The sequence below is a fragment of the Crocuta crocuta genome, unplaced genomic scaffold, assembly GCF_008692635.1.
Source record: "Crocuta crocuta isolate KB4526 unplaced genomic scaffold, BGI_CrCroc_1.0 scaffold167, whole genome shotgun sequence".
NCBI classification, from domain to species: Eukaryota; Metazoa; Chordata; class Mammalia; order Carnivora; family Hyaenidae; genus Crocuta; species Crocuta crocuta.
Genome location: NW_027532406.1, coordinates 13,801,655 through 13,816,309, shown reverse-complemented (window position 1 = coordinate 13,816,309; position 14,655 = coordinate 13,801,655). Strand labels below are relative to the sequence as shown.

The window sequence follows — 14,655 nt, the reverse complement described above, 5'->3', positions numbered from 1 at the left end:
GGGGGGGGGAGGGGGGCAGAGAGAGGGAGAAACAGAATCCAAAGCAGGCTCCAGACCTTGATATAGGGCTTGAACTCAAGAACCATGAAATCATGACCTGAACCAAAGACAGCTGCTCATGTTAGGGTATTTCTAATGGTGATGCCTCCGGCCTGTTATTGTCAACATTTAAAAAGATCAGGTATTGGGGCGTACCTGTCAGTGGCTTACTTGGTTAAGCGTCTGACTCTTGGTTTTGGCTCAGGTCATGATTTCATGTTCATGAGTTCAAGCCCCACATCAGGCTCTATGCTGGCAGCATGGAGACTGTTTGGGATTCTCTCTCTCTCTCTCTCTCTCTCTCTGTCCTTCCTCCACTCACACTGTCTCTGTCTCTCTCAAAATAGATAAATACGTTTAAAAAATAAAAAGATCAGGTATTAATATAAATAGAGACTATGCTAGTCAGATTTACAGATGACACAAGTTAGGAGTTTACTTAGTGGATAAGTGGGATGACAGGATTAGAATACATATTCCATTCCAAAAGGAAAAACATTAAAGTTGGTGGGATAGAGCAAAATTTAATGAGGTAACATTAAAGGAAATAAATGTGAAGTCCACTATGGTGGTCCAAAGCAAAGAGTCAAAAACCTAGCTACACAGGTACTGGACGGGGTACATGTGACTCAGCTTAGGTATTTGAGAAGCACTTAGGAATTTCAAGTGTCACTCTTATATAGTTGCCAAAAAACTGAATGCAGTATTAATAACAAGACAGTGCTTGGAATTAATTGTGTTTTATCCTGTGCAAGTCTAATTATACCCTGAATTTGCAAAACGTTAAAAAATTGGACCATGTTCAGGGGATCTGGGTAGCTCAGTTGGTTAAGCATTGCATGTGACTCTTCATTTTGGTTCAGGTCACGATCTCACAGTTTGTGAGTTTGAGTCCCACACTGTCAGTGCAGAGCCTGCTTGGGATTTCCTGTCTCTGCCTTTGTCTCTGTCTCTCTACCCCGCCTCCCAATAAACAACATAAAAAAAAATGGACCATGTTGAGAGGAAAGTGATGAGGGCATTGAGGAAGGAAACTAGAGAGAATGAGGAAGCACTGGAAAGGAGCTTCCTGGGGTATCAAAGAGGACATAAACATTTCATTAGTTCCAAAGGTTACAGTGAAGGCCATTAACTGGAATTTACAGAGAGCCACATTATATTTAACGTACGGACTTTGTATCAATTAGAGCAGTCTGAAGTTGGGAGGACAAGAGATTCATTCCAATCATCAGTGGTGTTAGAATATCACTTCAGTCATCCGAAGAGTGCAGGGTCATCATTTATGACCTTTAAGGTTCCCTTCGATGTTAAGAGTCTTTAGTTCCAGAGCTGCTTGCTAACCATTTATTGTACAATGGCATTGACTTAGCTCTTTTGGTTACTTTTAGGCTGTACTTTTAGAAGTTGGGGACGTGGAGCAAAGTGAGATCATACAATCCCTTCCTCCATCTCAAGGTGAAAGCCCTAGAGAGCAGACGATAGGATTACGAACATTTTCAACAATCTCAGTTGTGATGTCAGCAGGGAAAGAACTGGACTAGAACAACTGCTTAATTGATACATACAAGGCTAGTGGGGTAAAACCCATCACCCAGAAATTCCATTTCCAGTGTGGTCTCCATTGGTTTCTGGCAGAGGGGACCACTCAGTGCTATGGGTGAGGCTTGCTGTTTGTCATTTAGCAGAATGGCATGGTGATTGTCTGCCTATAATAGGCAATGTCAATGTCAACCCTTCAAAAAATCATAGGTTGTGGTTGTTGACAGTTCTATTCCAACTATGTACGTTGCATTAAAAATGCTTCCTAGTTTTGAATAGTGGGACTTAGGTGATGTGAGTGGTAGGCACAGCTTACATTCAGCACAACTAAATGCTACCCTCTTTAGGTATATAAACCCACTATTTTACCATAAGACATGTATTTATTCAAGAGACAAGGAATATGATAATGATAATACATGGCTTTTCCTTTTCAGCACCTTATATCAAATATTTGCTGATCAATACAACTCAGATCTGTGTTAAATATTAATTCTGTATTTCTTGGTTCTTGGTAATTGTATAAAGTTCAGTGCTGCCCATTTACTGGAGGAACTAATACGTTTTTGATCAAAATAACCATGTGGGAGAAGAAGGGAGGAAATAGTGGGGGAGAGGGAGACAGGCAACCATGAGAGACTCTTGAATGCTGAGAACAAACTGAGGGCTGATGGGGGTGGGAGGGAGGGGAAGGGAGGTGATGGGCATGGGGGAGGGCACTTGTGGGGATGAGCACTGGGTGTTATATGGAAACCAATTTGACAATAAACTATTAAGAAAAAGAGCCTAGGACATACTCAAATAAATAACTGAATAAATAAATAAAAGTTTTTGATAAAAATAGTTCACTATGAGATTTCAGACTAATTTTTGACTGTAATATAATTCTTTTTGCACTTATGTTACACAAAATAGAAAAGCTTCCAAACAACACAAGAGTTAAATATTTTCTAACAATACAAAGCTCAGAAAAGAGCTTACATAGCATTTTTTCTGCTTGCTTTACATTTATATTTGTGTCACAATACAAATAGGGCTTTTACAGTCCAAGATTAATGCCATGGTTTTCTATGTTCATTCTATATCATCCAAACTGCAGTTGGACCAAACAACAACAAAAAATAATCAACTGAATGCGGAACAACTTATTGTAAAAATATTCATGGATGCTTCAAGTCAATATCAGAAAAAAATGTTCCAGAATATATGCATAACTCACCATTTTAATTTTGGTAAAACTCCAGAGAACCGTTGTGAGGATTCAATATAAGTAATCCGTGTAAAGCTCTGCCAGAGATTAGCTCAGGGTAGCTAGGGTTTATGTAACACTCTTATCATCATCATTAGTAGTAGTGATAATGTAATTAATAATATTAGCACCTGAATCTAGAGTCAAGTAAATTATCCATTTGATATGTGAGAGGGCTGTTTTTCCCTTTATGTCTAAAGTTTTCCACTGGTTCAAAAACAGCTGATTAAAAAATAATGAAAACTAATAATCTAATTTCTGTGGCTGCAAGCATCATCACTGGCTGGGCACACACAACCAGTGGTGGTGGATTAAATGGCAGGCTCAAGGTCTGTTTAATCTAACTATGGCTAATCTTTCCTAAATAGCCTTGTCAGATGTAATTTGCTCTATGACAGCCCTGCTCAGAAAGTAGCCTCGTTTGGACATAAAATGTCTACTGGTATTAACATACGTCTCCTTTTTAAGTAGAAACAATTGTGGTACAGAAAGCAAGAATGGTTTTAGGTTTAAAAAAGTGGAGTTCATGAATCCTTTAACTATGTCTACAGGAGTAAATGTTTCTAATGCAGAGCAATAAAGGCAAAAGTCAAGAAATAAATTGCATATCATTATATAATATGTCTACTAATTTTTCTTTTATGATTTTCTTTGGATTTAATGATTCAATATAGACTGCCTTGAATATAAATGTAAGCAATTGTTAAGAAAATTACTTCCAAGAAAACAAGCAGAATCTTTCCTCCATTAAAGGGTTTTCATCAGTTAAATACTCTCATATCTTAGGGCAGATTAGATTTTAGTGTTTAGAGAAAATGAGATGCTGGAAGCTAAGATTATCACAGAATCACAGGGCTGGAAGATCATCAAGAGGTCATTTAGTTCATCCTGTCACGATTCAAAATAGCATCCAAGAAAGAAAAGTATTCATCTTTTTCTTGAGAATTTTCAGCATCAACTCCATTGGAGCCTCATCTGAGATAGCCTTCTTTTGCTTGTTCTTTGTTTTTAAGAAGTACTTCATTTCTGAAGGAATTTTAAGAAATTATGTAAGGGGTTATATCTTAGAAATATCAGAGCTACAGTGAGTAGGGCAACACCTTTGGGTTTTATACTCCAAAGAAGCAACCCTGACATCTGGAAAAATGGAGAAATCCATTAAGAAAGGAGGCCCAGGTGGATGGAGAGAATATAGATTCAAACCAAGCATTACAAGGATGAAGAACCAAGAATATGGAGAATGAATTAATGCTACATTACTTGCAGAGGAGAAGAAATGGGCCATTTTGGAGAGACTTGACTTTAGATATCAGGAAGAATTTTCTCAAATTGAGGAGGTATGCGAAACACTGAAATGAGTTCCTGTTTGTATTATACAGTGTCAATCTTCAGTGACGATCTTTTCCTAAAGAAAGATTTTAATGCTGAAACTAGTTTCGGCAAAATAGTTTCCTGGGAAATGGAAGGATGACCTCAATAAATGACATCAAACTTACTTAATAAATATTTGTTTGATACCTATGATTCTTTAAGATGAAAAAATCATCTCCAGAATTTTCTATTCATCTCTACAACATGAAATATAATACTCCTAATAGCTAACATTCATGATCAAAATCCAAAATATTTCACTTGTGCATCACTAAGCTTATAATTAGTTTAGGAGTGCCTTCACTTCTATCCCCATCAGCTCCAGTTAAATAGGTGTAAGACCTTTTTCAGATTAGTTTTAGGTAAATAATATAAATGTATACCTGGGAACAATTAAAACTATATTTCAATTAACAAAATTGAATATATATTCATATTTACATATATATATGTAAATTATCAGACAAGGTTTCTCCACATGTCCATGAAGATAAAAGTGTCAGATACAGAGCACCAGCTTCTTGGGTAGGAGATTTGGGTTTAGGTTTGTTTAGAGGAAACAGCCAGTATTATCGGTGTTTTTCTCTAGCAGCCAGGGAGTACTTATCTACTTCTCCTAGTCAGAGACTATGTTGCTATTAGTGGATTCTAAGTAAAGACATAAGTTTAGTTGGAAGGGCATTTTTCAGACCTGAGTTTTAATCTGTTACTTACTGGTTGGGTGAAACTGAACCTTTCTTTCTTTGAGGATAGTATGTCAGACTATCATTTCTTACAAGCATTAGTTCTTTCCTGTGGGGTGGGGAAGACATTGTGATAGCATGTATGGGAGTGGCTATATTTTAAAACCAGATATGGATGAGAGATGACTCTTTTTAGTGTCATGTTCCAGAAATGGAACTTTACCTTTGTATGTGTGGCTGAGTTTGACAATTTTAAAATGATCTCATTGACAATATTTACAGTAATTAAAAAGCTTCTTTATAGCCAAATGCCAATATATCAACTTATAATAAGAAATATATCCAGCAAGCTAATGAGTTGTATTGACTGCTGTATTTTCTCCCTCTGGGTATAGATATATACATATAAGTAGATGGGAAGAGGAATTCTAATCAATGAACTGATTACCAAGTGAATCTGGGTTCAGGACCTGGCAAGTGTAAATGGCTGATGTTTCAAAGCCATGACAATCTAATGGATTTTTCTTCAGAGATATATTTGCTGCACGGTCTAGAGATCCATTCTTAGGCCAGGATCTTCTTACCCTATTAGGGCTGGAAAGGCACTTCCCATATTTGCCCCTTTGAACTTCCTTTTTTTGTACCAACTTCTGATGGACAAGAATGCTTACTTGTAAGGGATTTTTAGTTAAGGATAGACTAGAAGCTGAAATTTTAAGCTGAAATGCTTTTTATTAGTTTGCATGGAAATGCTAGGTAACAATTGTGTAAATGTTATACTGAGTTTATCTGGAAAAGATTGAGCTTCAGCACTTCTCCATCTATGCAGTTCTAGAAAATCATGATACTTGGTAAAAAGTTCTCTCTTTAAAAAAAGAATATGGGGCACTTGGGTGGCTTAGTCAGTTAAGCGTCCAACTTCAACTCAGGTCATGATCTCGTGGTTTGGGGTTCGAGCCCCGTGTTGGGCTCTGTGCTGACAGGGCAGAGCCTGGAGCCTGCTTCAGATTCTGTCTCCCTTTATCTCTGCCCCTCCCCAACTTGTGTGCTCTCTCTCTCTCTCTCTCTCTATCTCAAAACTAAATAAACATTAAAAAAATAAAAATAAATAAATAAAAAAGAATGTTTTCCCTTAGCATGAACATTGTTTTTCAGTTTTTTCATATAAGAATCCCTCCTTGAAATGCTCCTTTTTGGCAAAAGCTAACAGAATTATATAAAAAGATGGCAATCGATGAAAACAGAAACAGCATAATAATGGTTTCTGGGATTACAAGACTGAGAACTGGGAATCAAGCCCAGTTCAACATTTACAATAATGGGATGCTCACTTGTGTTTCATGTTCTGTGAGGGGTGGTGGAAAACAAGGAAGTGTAAGGGAGTCTTATTTGGTTTTCTGCCCATCTAGTTCATTGTGGTATAAATTCACAGTTCTCCTGTAAGGCTATATAAGGACACGGAGTTCTCAAGGGAAGATGATATATCCAATTTAGAAGCTGCAATACAGGTCAAATAAATGTAAATGGGAATAATAAATGCCTTTGGAAAAGTCTCAGACCAGGAAAAGCCTTGGGGTATTAGATACTGGCACTGTGGCATGTAAGGAAACCTATGATAGCATTTCATTTGGACATTTTATTAGATGGAATGATTTTTAAAAGGATGAAATTTCTACATTTCATACATTTAACTTATACTTTAATATTTGAGATGTTTCTTTTGATTACAAATACTTTCTCTACTTTTTATAACAGAGTAAAGATGGCTAAAATCTCCCACACATATATCCATATCCATATCCATACGTACATATATATATATAGAGAGAGAGAGAGAGAGAGAGCGGGAATCATTATGTAAAATAATCCACGGTGCTCATTTAAGGGTCAAGTTCATCTGACTGTGAGTTAGGAAAGAGCACACTGGGGTGCTGATTCCTTTTATGACTGATCTCGAAGCAGGAAACCTGATGATGGTACTTCAATGACATTCCTCTTTAGTAATGCTCCTTGTTTTAAAAATTTTATTTTTAAAACATCTGAGTCCTGAATACATAGATACTGTTCAGTAGGTCCCATAGCGAATCACACAAATTAAAAAATATTACTTTATAATATGTTATCTTATTAGTAGATCTGATGTAATGGAGTTTATATTTCAGTGTGTACAAAAATATTTTTAATGTTTATTTTGAGAGAGAGGGAGAGTGAGTATGAGTGGGGGAGGGGCAGAGAGAGAGGGAGACAGAGAATCCCAAGCAGGCTCCACATTGTCAGTGCAGAGCCTTATGCAGGGCTCAATCCCATGAACCGTGAGATCATGACCTGAGCCGGTTAGGAGTCAGATGCTTAACTAACTGAGCCACCCATGCACTCACCCCCAAATTTTTAATAATACAAATATTTTCCAAAAATTGGTATAGCGATACCCGGATCTTTAAGTACATTTTAATTTTGAAAGAGACAATTTCTGGATTCTGGAAGCATTTAAGTATCCAATACACACAATGTGTTTTAAATCATCTGCCTTTGACAGCTAACATGCCAATATTTAGGCTTTCGTATGTGAAATTAGGGCTGGAATCTTTGCAATACATTTTTAAAATCTTTAGCTTTATTAGCTAAATTTAAGAGTTTTGAGATCAACAAATAAGGGAAAATTATATGTTATAGTTATTGTGAAAAGAAAGGATATTTCTAATTAATCAAAAAATCTGACTTATGAATGAATGAATTTCCTTGGGCTTTGTCCTCTATAGGATTAAAGTGTGAAATGATATTAGAGGGTGTTGCTGAGTCAGTGCTTAGGGAACCTTTTGAGAACCTTGGACTTCATATGCCGTGCCGGTTGAGAAGCTCTTTTGCTGATAGCTCGCTAGAGTGCAATATGGAGAGAGAATGCAAATACTGTAGAGATGTTATCCTTTTTATTAAGCCTTAATATATCACTCATGTGGGGTTATACTTGTTCATACTAGCAGCCACAACAGCCATCTTAGTGACGGAGATATTGATAAAGAAAATGAAAGGAAGAAATGGAGGCACATAAGAAAGAGGGAAGAATAAATAGGCAAGATAGAAGCCCCACAATTGCAAGTTATTCCATAGGCAGATATAAATGATGCAATTTATTTACTCTTGAACTTTTGTCAGATGTAAGTATAAACATTTTGGTTCTTTCTTTTCAGTTAAGATTTTAAGCCCTGAAAATCTCAACACATCTTTTCCATGTCACTGGATGGGTGCTACATGGTCATTTTATAGAAGGGCCATTGTTTACCCACATGGATGAGAGCAGGGAGAAAGGGGGCTGCTTGATTTAAATACCCTAACTCACAATTTACTGTGGGTTTAAAATCTCTGACTTAATGTTGCATTAACAACTGGTGACTGCTTTACTGCCTTTAAAACATGCATATATAATTGGATACTGTAATGCTTTGCGGGTAAAATAAATACCAACTCACACTAAAATAAATACTCTGCATGATGAAGTTCATGCAGACATAAATTAATCATTTACCAGTTAACCAATATGCACAGGAAAGAAATAGATCACTTATTAAAGGTTGCCTCATCTATAAAATGGGAAAAATAAAATACCGATATATTTTACAGTGGTACTGTGAAGGAAAATATATAAAATTATTGCTAAGCAGTTTATAAACCATAAAATGCAGTATGAACATTAAATTAATAATATTTGTACTAATTCAGATTCAACACCCTCTGCATTAAATATATCTTTTTGCCTATTGAAGCACACACAAAACCAAGCTGAGGCTTTTTATTTAATTTTTAATGGTGTCTTCAGAATTCTGCAATGCATTGCAGAAGTTATTGGTTATGTTTAAAACTTTTCGGTGGCTCACTCCCACCATTTCTCAGATACAGTTCTCGGCCATTAACATCCCCAAGACCATTTTTAATTTTTTTTAATGTTTATTAATTTTTGAGAGACAGAGACAGAGCATGAGTGGGAGAGAGGCAGAGAGAGAGAGGGAGAGACAGAATCTGATGCAGGCTCCAGGCTCTGAGCTGACAGCCTAGAGCCGGGAAGCGGGGCTCGAGCTCACGAACTGCGAGATCACGACCTGAGCCGAAGTCAGACGCTTGACTGACTGAGCCACTCAAGCCCCTCCAAGGCCATTTTTAAAATACTCTCCAAGAGAGCTTTATGTCTTTCACTTGCATGGCCATAGTAGTTATGAAGGGAATTGAGGCTTGAATTTTTTAGTCAGGCCGAAGTTGTTAACATGCTCTGTGCCTTGATTTAATCTAAATTCTAGGCTGAAGTAGGGAAGCATTGTTACGCTGGGTGGAGGACCGTGCACTGGGTCTCTGCATACTGCATAACTGCAGGGTGATCCTGTGCTGGGGCAGCAGCAGGGTCTCAAGGCCATTGTGCTGCTCAAAATGTTAGAGGCTTTGGAGATAAATCAAGCTTCTTTCTGTTTCTCAGAAATTGTTTCTCGAGTCCAGAAATATCATTCAGGGGCACAAGGGAGAACTAAGTAACATAGAACATAGTTCCTTTTTTCCTCTACTATGTTTTTAAAGGAGTCTTCTTGTTTAGAAGACCAACTCATACAAAACCTGTAATCGACTCAGCACATTTTTAACATTGCCAGTGTCCCTTTGACTCTCAATGATAAAACACATGAGATGTTTCTTCACTCACTCCCTTTTTACGGGGGCTGTTAATATAGAAATAATCTATTCCCACAAGGTACATACTGTATGGTTCCTTGCATATGTCAGTTTTGAAAAGCTAAAACTAGAGCAATGGAGAAAAGATTAATGGTTGCCAGGAATTAAAAAAGGGGCAATACAGGCAATCTGAAAATTCCTGTGGTATATCCTAATTTGATCAGTGTTAGTATTATGATAGTATAGTATAGTTTTGCAAGATGTTACCATTTGGGGAACAGTTAAAGCTAAAAAGAAACTCTCTGTAATATTCCTTACAAGTCCATCTATATATCTCAAAATAAAAAGTTTAATTGAAAAAAAATATAGAAATACCTCCTCATCTCCCACTATGAAATGATAAATGGCTGACTGGAGATGTCTGAAATATTGCCAGGTCTCCCCAACGTATCATGTGTCACCAGCAATAATAAACAGTGACTAATCTTTGGTCATGAACTATATTTATGGCTTTCTTGTCATCAGGAAGTACGTAGTTTCTTGAATCAGGTTTAAGGATCTAATATTTATGCTACGAACATGTGTGCTAAGAAAAGGATACCTATTTAGAGCTTAGCATTTCCATCTCTCTCTTCCTCTGTTCCTATCTTTTGCATCAGGATACACCCAGGAGTGTTCTGATCAAGATTCTAATTTATCCCAGTAAATTCACAATTTTGGTGATAACAATCTCCTCATCTAATAGGAAAGGAATATGGCTAAAACGCAAAACATATCCTACTTAAAGCTTATCAGTGATCAAAAAGAAGCACACTGAAATTGCTTCTTCCATTTCCAAAATCCAGCTGGGGGGTGGGGGATCAAAGATGTCCTATAGGAGCAATAGTGGCAAAACATCAGAAGATAAGGACCAATAGAAAGCAAATGAAAGCTTTGAAGGAAATGAAATAAGGTCAGTAAGTGTGTAATTCTACTTCAGTTCAGTTTAACTAATATCTATCAAGTATCTGCCAGATACTAGTCATTGGAGTAGGTGCTTGGGATATACCAGTCAAAAATAACAAAACTTGCTGCCCTCATGAAGCTTATAGTCTAATGGAGGGACACAGAAAATGAATAATTACACAAATTATTAGAGAATGACCAGTATTATGGAGAAAAACAAATCAAGGAAGGAAAATAGTGTGGGAAGGGGTTACATTTTTAATAAATTTTTATTTTATTTAAGAAGATTTTGGGGGGGAGTGCCTGGGTGGCTTAGTCAGTTAAGTGTCTGACTGCAGCACAGGTTAAGACCTCATGGTTCATGAGTTTGAGCCCTGCGTTGGGCTCTCCTGGTGACAGTGCAGAGCCTGCTTTGGATCCTTTGTCCTCCTCTCTCCCTGCCCCTCCCCCATCTCTCTCAAAACAAACATGTTTATATTTTTGAGAGGAAGACAGAGGATCCCAAGTGGTCTCTGCCCTGACAGCAGAGAGCTCGATGTGGGGCCATGAAATCATGACTGGAGCCAAAGTCAGATGCTTAACTAACTGAACCACCCAGCACCCCCCCTCCCCTTTTCTTTTTTAAAGTTGCATTTTTAAAAGTGTGGTCAGTGAAGGTCTCATTGAGAAGTTTACATTTTAACAAAGACTTGAAGGAGATGAGAGAGTAAATCACGTGCATTCTTGGGGGAAGACTGTCTCAGACAAGAAATAGCAAGTGCAAAGGCCCTGAGGAAGGGATATGTCTGGTGTACTAACAGAACTATAAGGAAACCAGAGTAATTGGAGTGGAGTAAATATGGGAGTTGGGGCAGGAGATGGTGGTCATGGTGGTCTGAAACATATATGGCCTTGAGGACCATTGTTAGGCTCTAGCTTTTACTCTGATTGAAGTGGACCTACTGGAGAGTTCTGAGTCAAGAAACAAAATGATCTGACTCATACTTTATTGAAGATAGAGTGTAGGATGCAAGGGTAAAACCAAGGAGTTAATAAAATGAAAAGTTCACCTCTCTTGTCTGCATATGTTTAATGGATATGAGCCAAAAATTAATGAGAGACAATAGCATACAATTATCTGCAAACATACTGAAGTTGTAACTACACAAAGCTAAAACTGGTTGGAAGAGAGAATTAATGAAGCAATCAATTTATTAATCAACTGATAAAGCAAAAGTTGGTGAGTTTGAAAACATTTTAGACTAAGGTGATAAGCAACTAATGATAAAAAGTAACTATTGAAGATTGAGAAATTTCAACCTCTATTGCTAAGGAATAGATTTAAAAAAAAAATCTCCCTCCTTGGCACAGTCTGGGTTGTCGAATTAAACAGGTATGGACTATGACCTTGAGATGGTCTCCTCACATGCCTTTCAGTCTCCTGCTTCTCAAGAGCTGGAAGTAAGGGAGACTTGAGTTAAGAAGAAAGCAAACAAACTCCCAAGAAAAGGAAGGGGGCCACAGTTTGTGTTATGCATAAATGTTTTTGTTTTCAACTTAAAATATTTGAATGATGGAAACATAAAAAAAGAGTTGGGTTTTCTCCAGGGAACAAAGAAAAGAGAAAAATAAAAATAATGAAAATTAAAAAAAATAAAAATGATGAAAGGTGAATTTAGCCTCATAGTCAGCCTTCCTGGCAGTTGGAATTATTAGGTTATGAAACAGAGCTCTCCCCATCTCTCCGGGGCCAGTTAGGCTTAGAACAAATTGAACCTGAAAAAGTGTCAAAATTCACAGTAGGAGCGCCCACTCAGAGCTCCATTTCTCTCTCTGAAGTAGGTTACTACATTCACCTAGGGAAATTTCTATTGAATTGTAATTAGGTGGCTAATTAAAAAGTGGATTATCAACTATATTAAAATATGCCAGAAAGATGTGCACATCATTCATTCTTTAATTTAGGAAATCCACCTTTTCCTTAAAAAAATTCTCTCTGGGAAATTCCATGTATAATATGTACATTTTCTTTTTTCTTCTTAAATCACTTTTATTGAAGTAAGTCTAAGGTTTTTGTTTATTGAGGTTATGGATTATTTTGAGCTTTTTCTGTTAATAAAAAGCACCTACACATCATAGTTACCATTCTTACAATGAAAATCAGTGGCTATAACAACCGTGAGGCAATGCCACTTCTCCAAAAGAAACGATAACTACCATTTATTTATTCACTGCTGATATATGTCAAATATTGCATGTATCATTTAATTTTCTCAACAATCCTGTGACATAACTTTCTGCCTATTAAACAGATGAGGAAACTGAGCTCAGAAAAGGCAAATTGTTCAAGGTCACACAGCTTGAAGATCATAAAGCTGAAATTCAAACACAGGTCTCTTTGACCTTGAAGGTTTTGCATTAAGCAAGAGTCTTCCCTTCCTACACTGTTTTAACATGAAGCTAAAACTATTTTGCTGCATTCAATTTATTTTAAAATTGGTAACATTTGTGTACCATATAAATAGTCAAGGTCTTATGTTAACCAGAAGGCCATATTTCCGTTTGTCCAGACAAATGATGTCCAGACATTAATTTATTTTGTAAAGTAAATGATCATCAGGAGACTTCCTGAGCCATTACTAACAGCAGGAGTTAGACAGTAATAGTCACCTGGTACTGTAAGTTACTTTTTATTTGTCTTTTCCTATTTTTTTTTCTAATTTCTAAGAAAGTACAAATTAAATGCTAGCCCATGGACTTTGGTACAATCCTATCTGTGAGCTTGGTAGACTAGTCAAGCATTAAGTGGGTCAGTCCTTTCCTGAAGGCACCTAAAAATTGGACAGTCCATCTGATGACGTAGCAGATAGGCCTGATTGTGCTAGAATGGGCTTACTGAATTGTGTGTAGTACTCGTCTTGATACCATGAGGGTGATTTGGAGCTCCTTATCAAACAAATAATGACAACAATAACAATGTAATTATACTAATATTTTTTGAGGGCCTACTCTGTATCAGACATTATGCTCATTACATACATGACTTCACTGTTCTCTAGGGTTTCTCAGTCTTAGCACCACTGACCTTTGGACCAGTGGACTCCTTATTTTGGGGAGCTGTCCTGTGCATCTTGAATAGCAGCATCCCTGGCTTCTACTCCCAAATGCCCATATTGCACCCACTGCCTCCAGTTGTGACAGGCCAAACCATCTTGAGGCATTACCAAATGTCTCCTGTTGGGAGAAAAAATCACCCCTAGATTAAAAGAATCTCTGTTTTACTTCCTCAATAATTTTAGGAGTTTGGTACTATTAGACTAATAATATTATTGATGAGGAAACTGTGGCTCTATGAGTTTCAAGTAAGATGCCTGAGGTCTCACAGCTAGTAAATTATAGAGCTGTAATGCACATATATTGCCTGCCTCTTTTGAAGGCTGTTAGTATGTGGTTCCAATTCACAAGTGATGATGTTTCCTCTTCCCCATCCTCTTCACTTCTATATCTTGTTGTGGGGGTGCGGCCCTGGGAGGGGGGAAGGCATGCACGTGACATAGTACATGGAACTTTTATTGTACCATGGCCTTTTATTTGGCAGATTAATTCCATTTTAATTGGAGTTCTGGAAACTAATGAAAAAAAATTACAAGTGTTAGATGGTCTGTTCTCAGGGTTTTTGAATCTGTCTAATTTAATTCTAACCAATTAGCATGCTATTATGGAGGAGTATTATGTTGAGAATCAATATTACACTAAACACTAATATTTTATTCAGTATTAAAAATTTATACACGTGGTAATACAAGTGCTTTATTTCTACTTTGTCTAAATGAGGAGAAATGCTTCCTTAGGGCGATTCCAACTACAAAGGAAACGTTATCTTCTTAGGATACTGTCAGCATTATGCTTTCCATGGATCATGGCTTAAATGAATTAATAAGACTTAATTGAATGAAATTTGCTTATTTTATTATAAAGTGTATGAATTTTAAAGTGAATCAAAAGTTGTTTTCCATTTTATACTTGTATCTCATGTTAGATGTCAACAAAAGTATATTATTGTCCAATATTGCCAAAAAGGTAAAAATAATTCATACTTATCCCAATTTTAGGATATCCTTCCTCTTTCTCTCCCTTGCTTCCTTTTCTTTCTTTGTCCATTTGGATATTCTACCCTTTTTTGATTCAGATATAACCTTA

General features: G+C 36.9%; 1 protein-coding gene across 7 annotated transcripts in view; it reads right to left on the bottom strand.

The window, feature by feature from the left end:
* Nucleotides 1–14,655, bottom strand: part of RHOBTB1 (Rho related BTB domain containing 1) — a 120,373-nt gene that overhangs the window by 88,498 nt on the left and 17,220 nt on the right. The window contains exon 4 of one of the 7 annotated variants that reach the window (XM_077778553.1): nucleotides 13,541–13,689. The exons of the other annotated variants lie outside the window; for them this stretch is intronic. The gene's annotated coding sequence lies outside the window, so the exon portion shown is untranslated. The remainder of the gene's footprint in view (nucleotides 1–13,540; nucleotides 13,690–14,655) is intronic. 7 annotated transcript variants of the gene reach the window in all.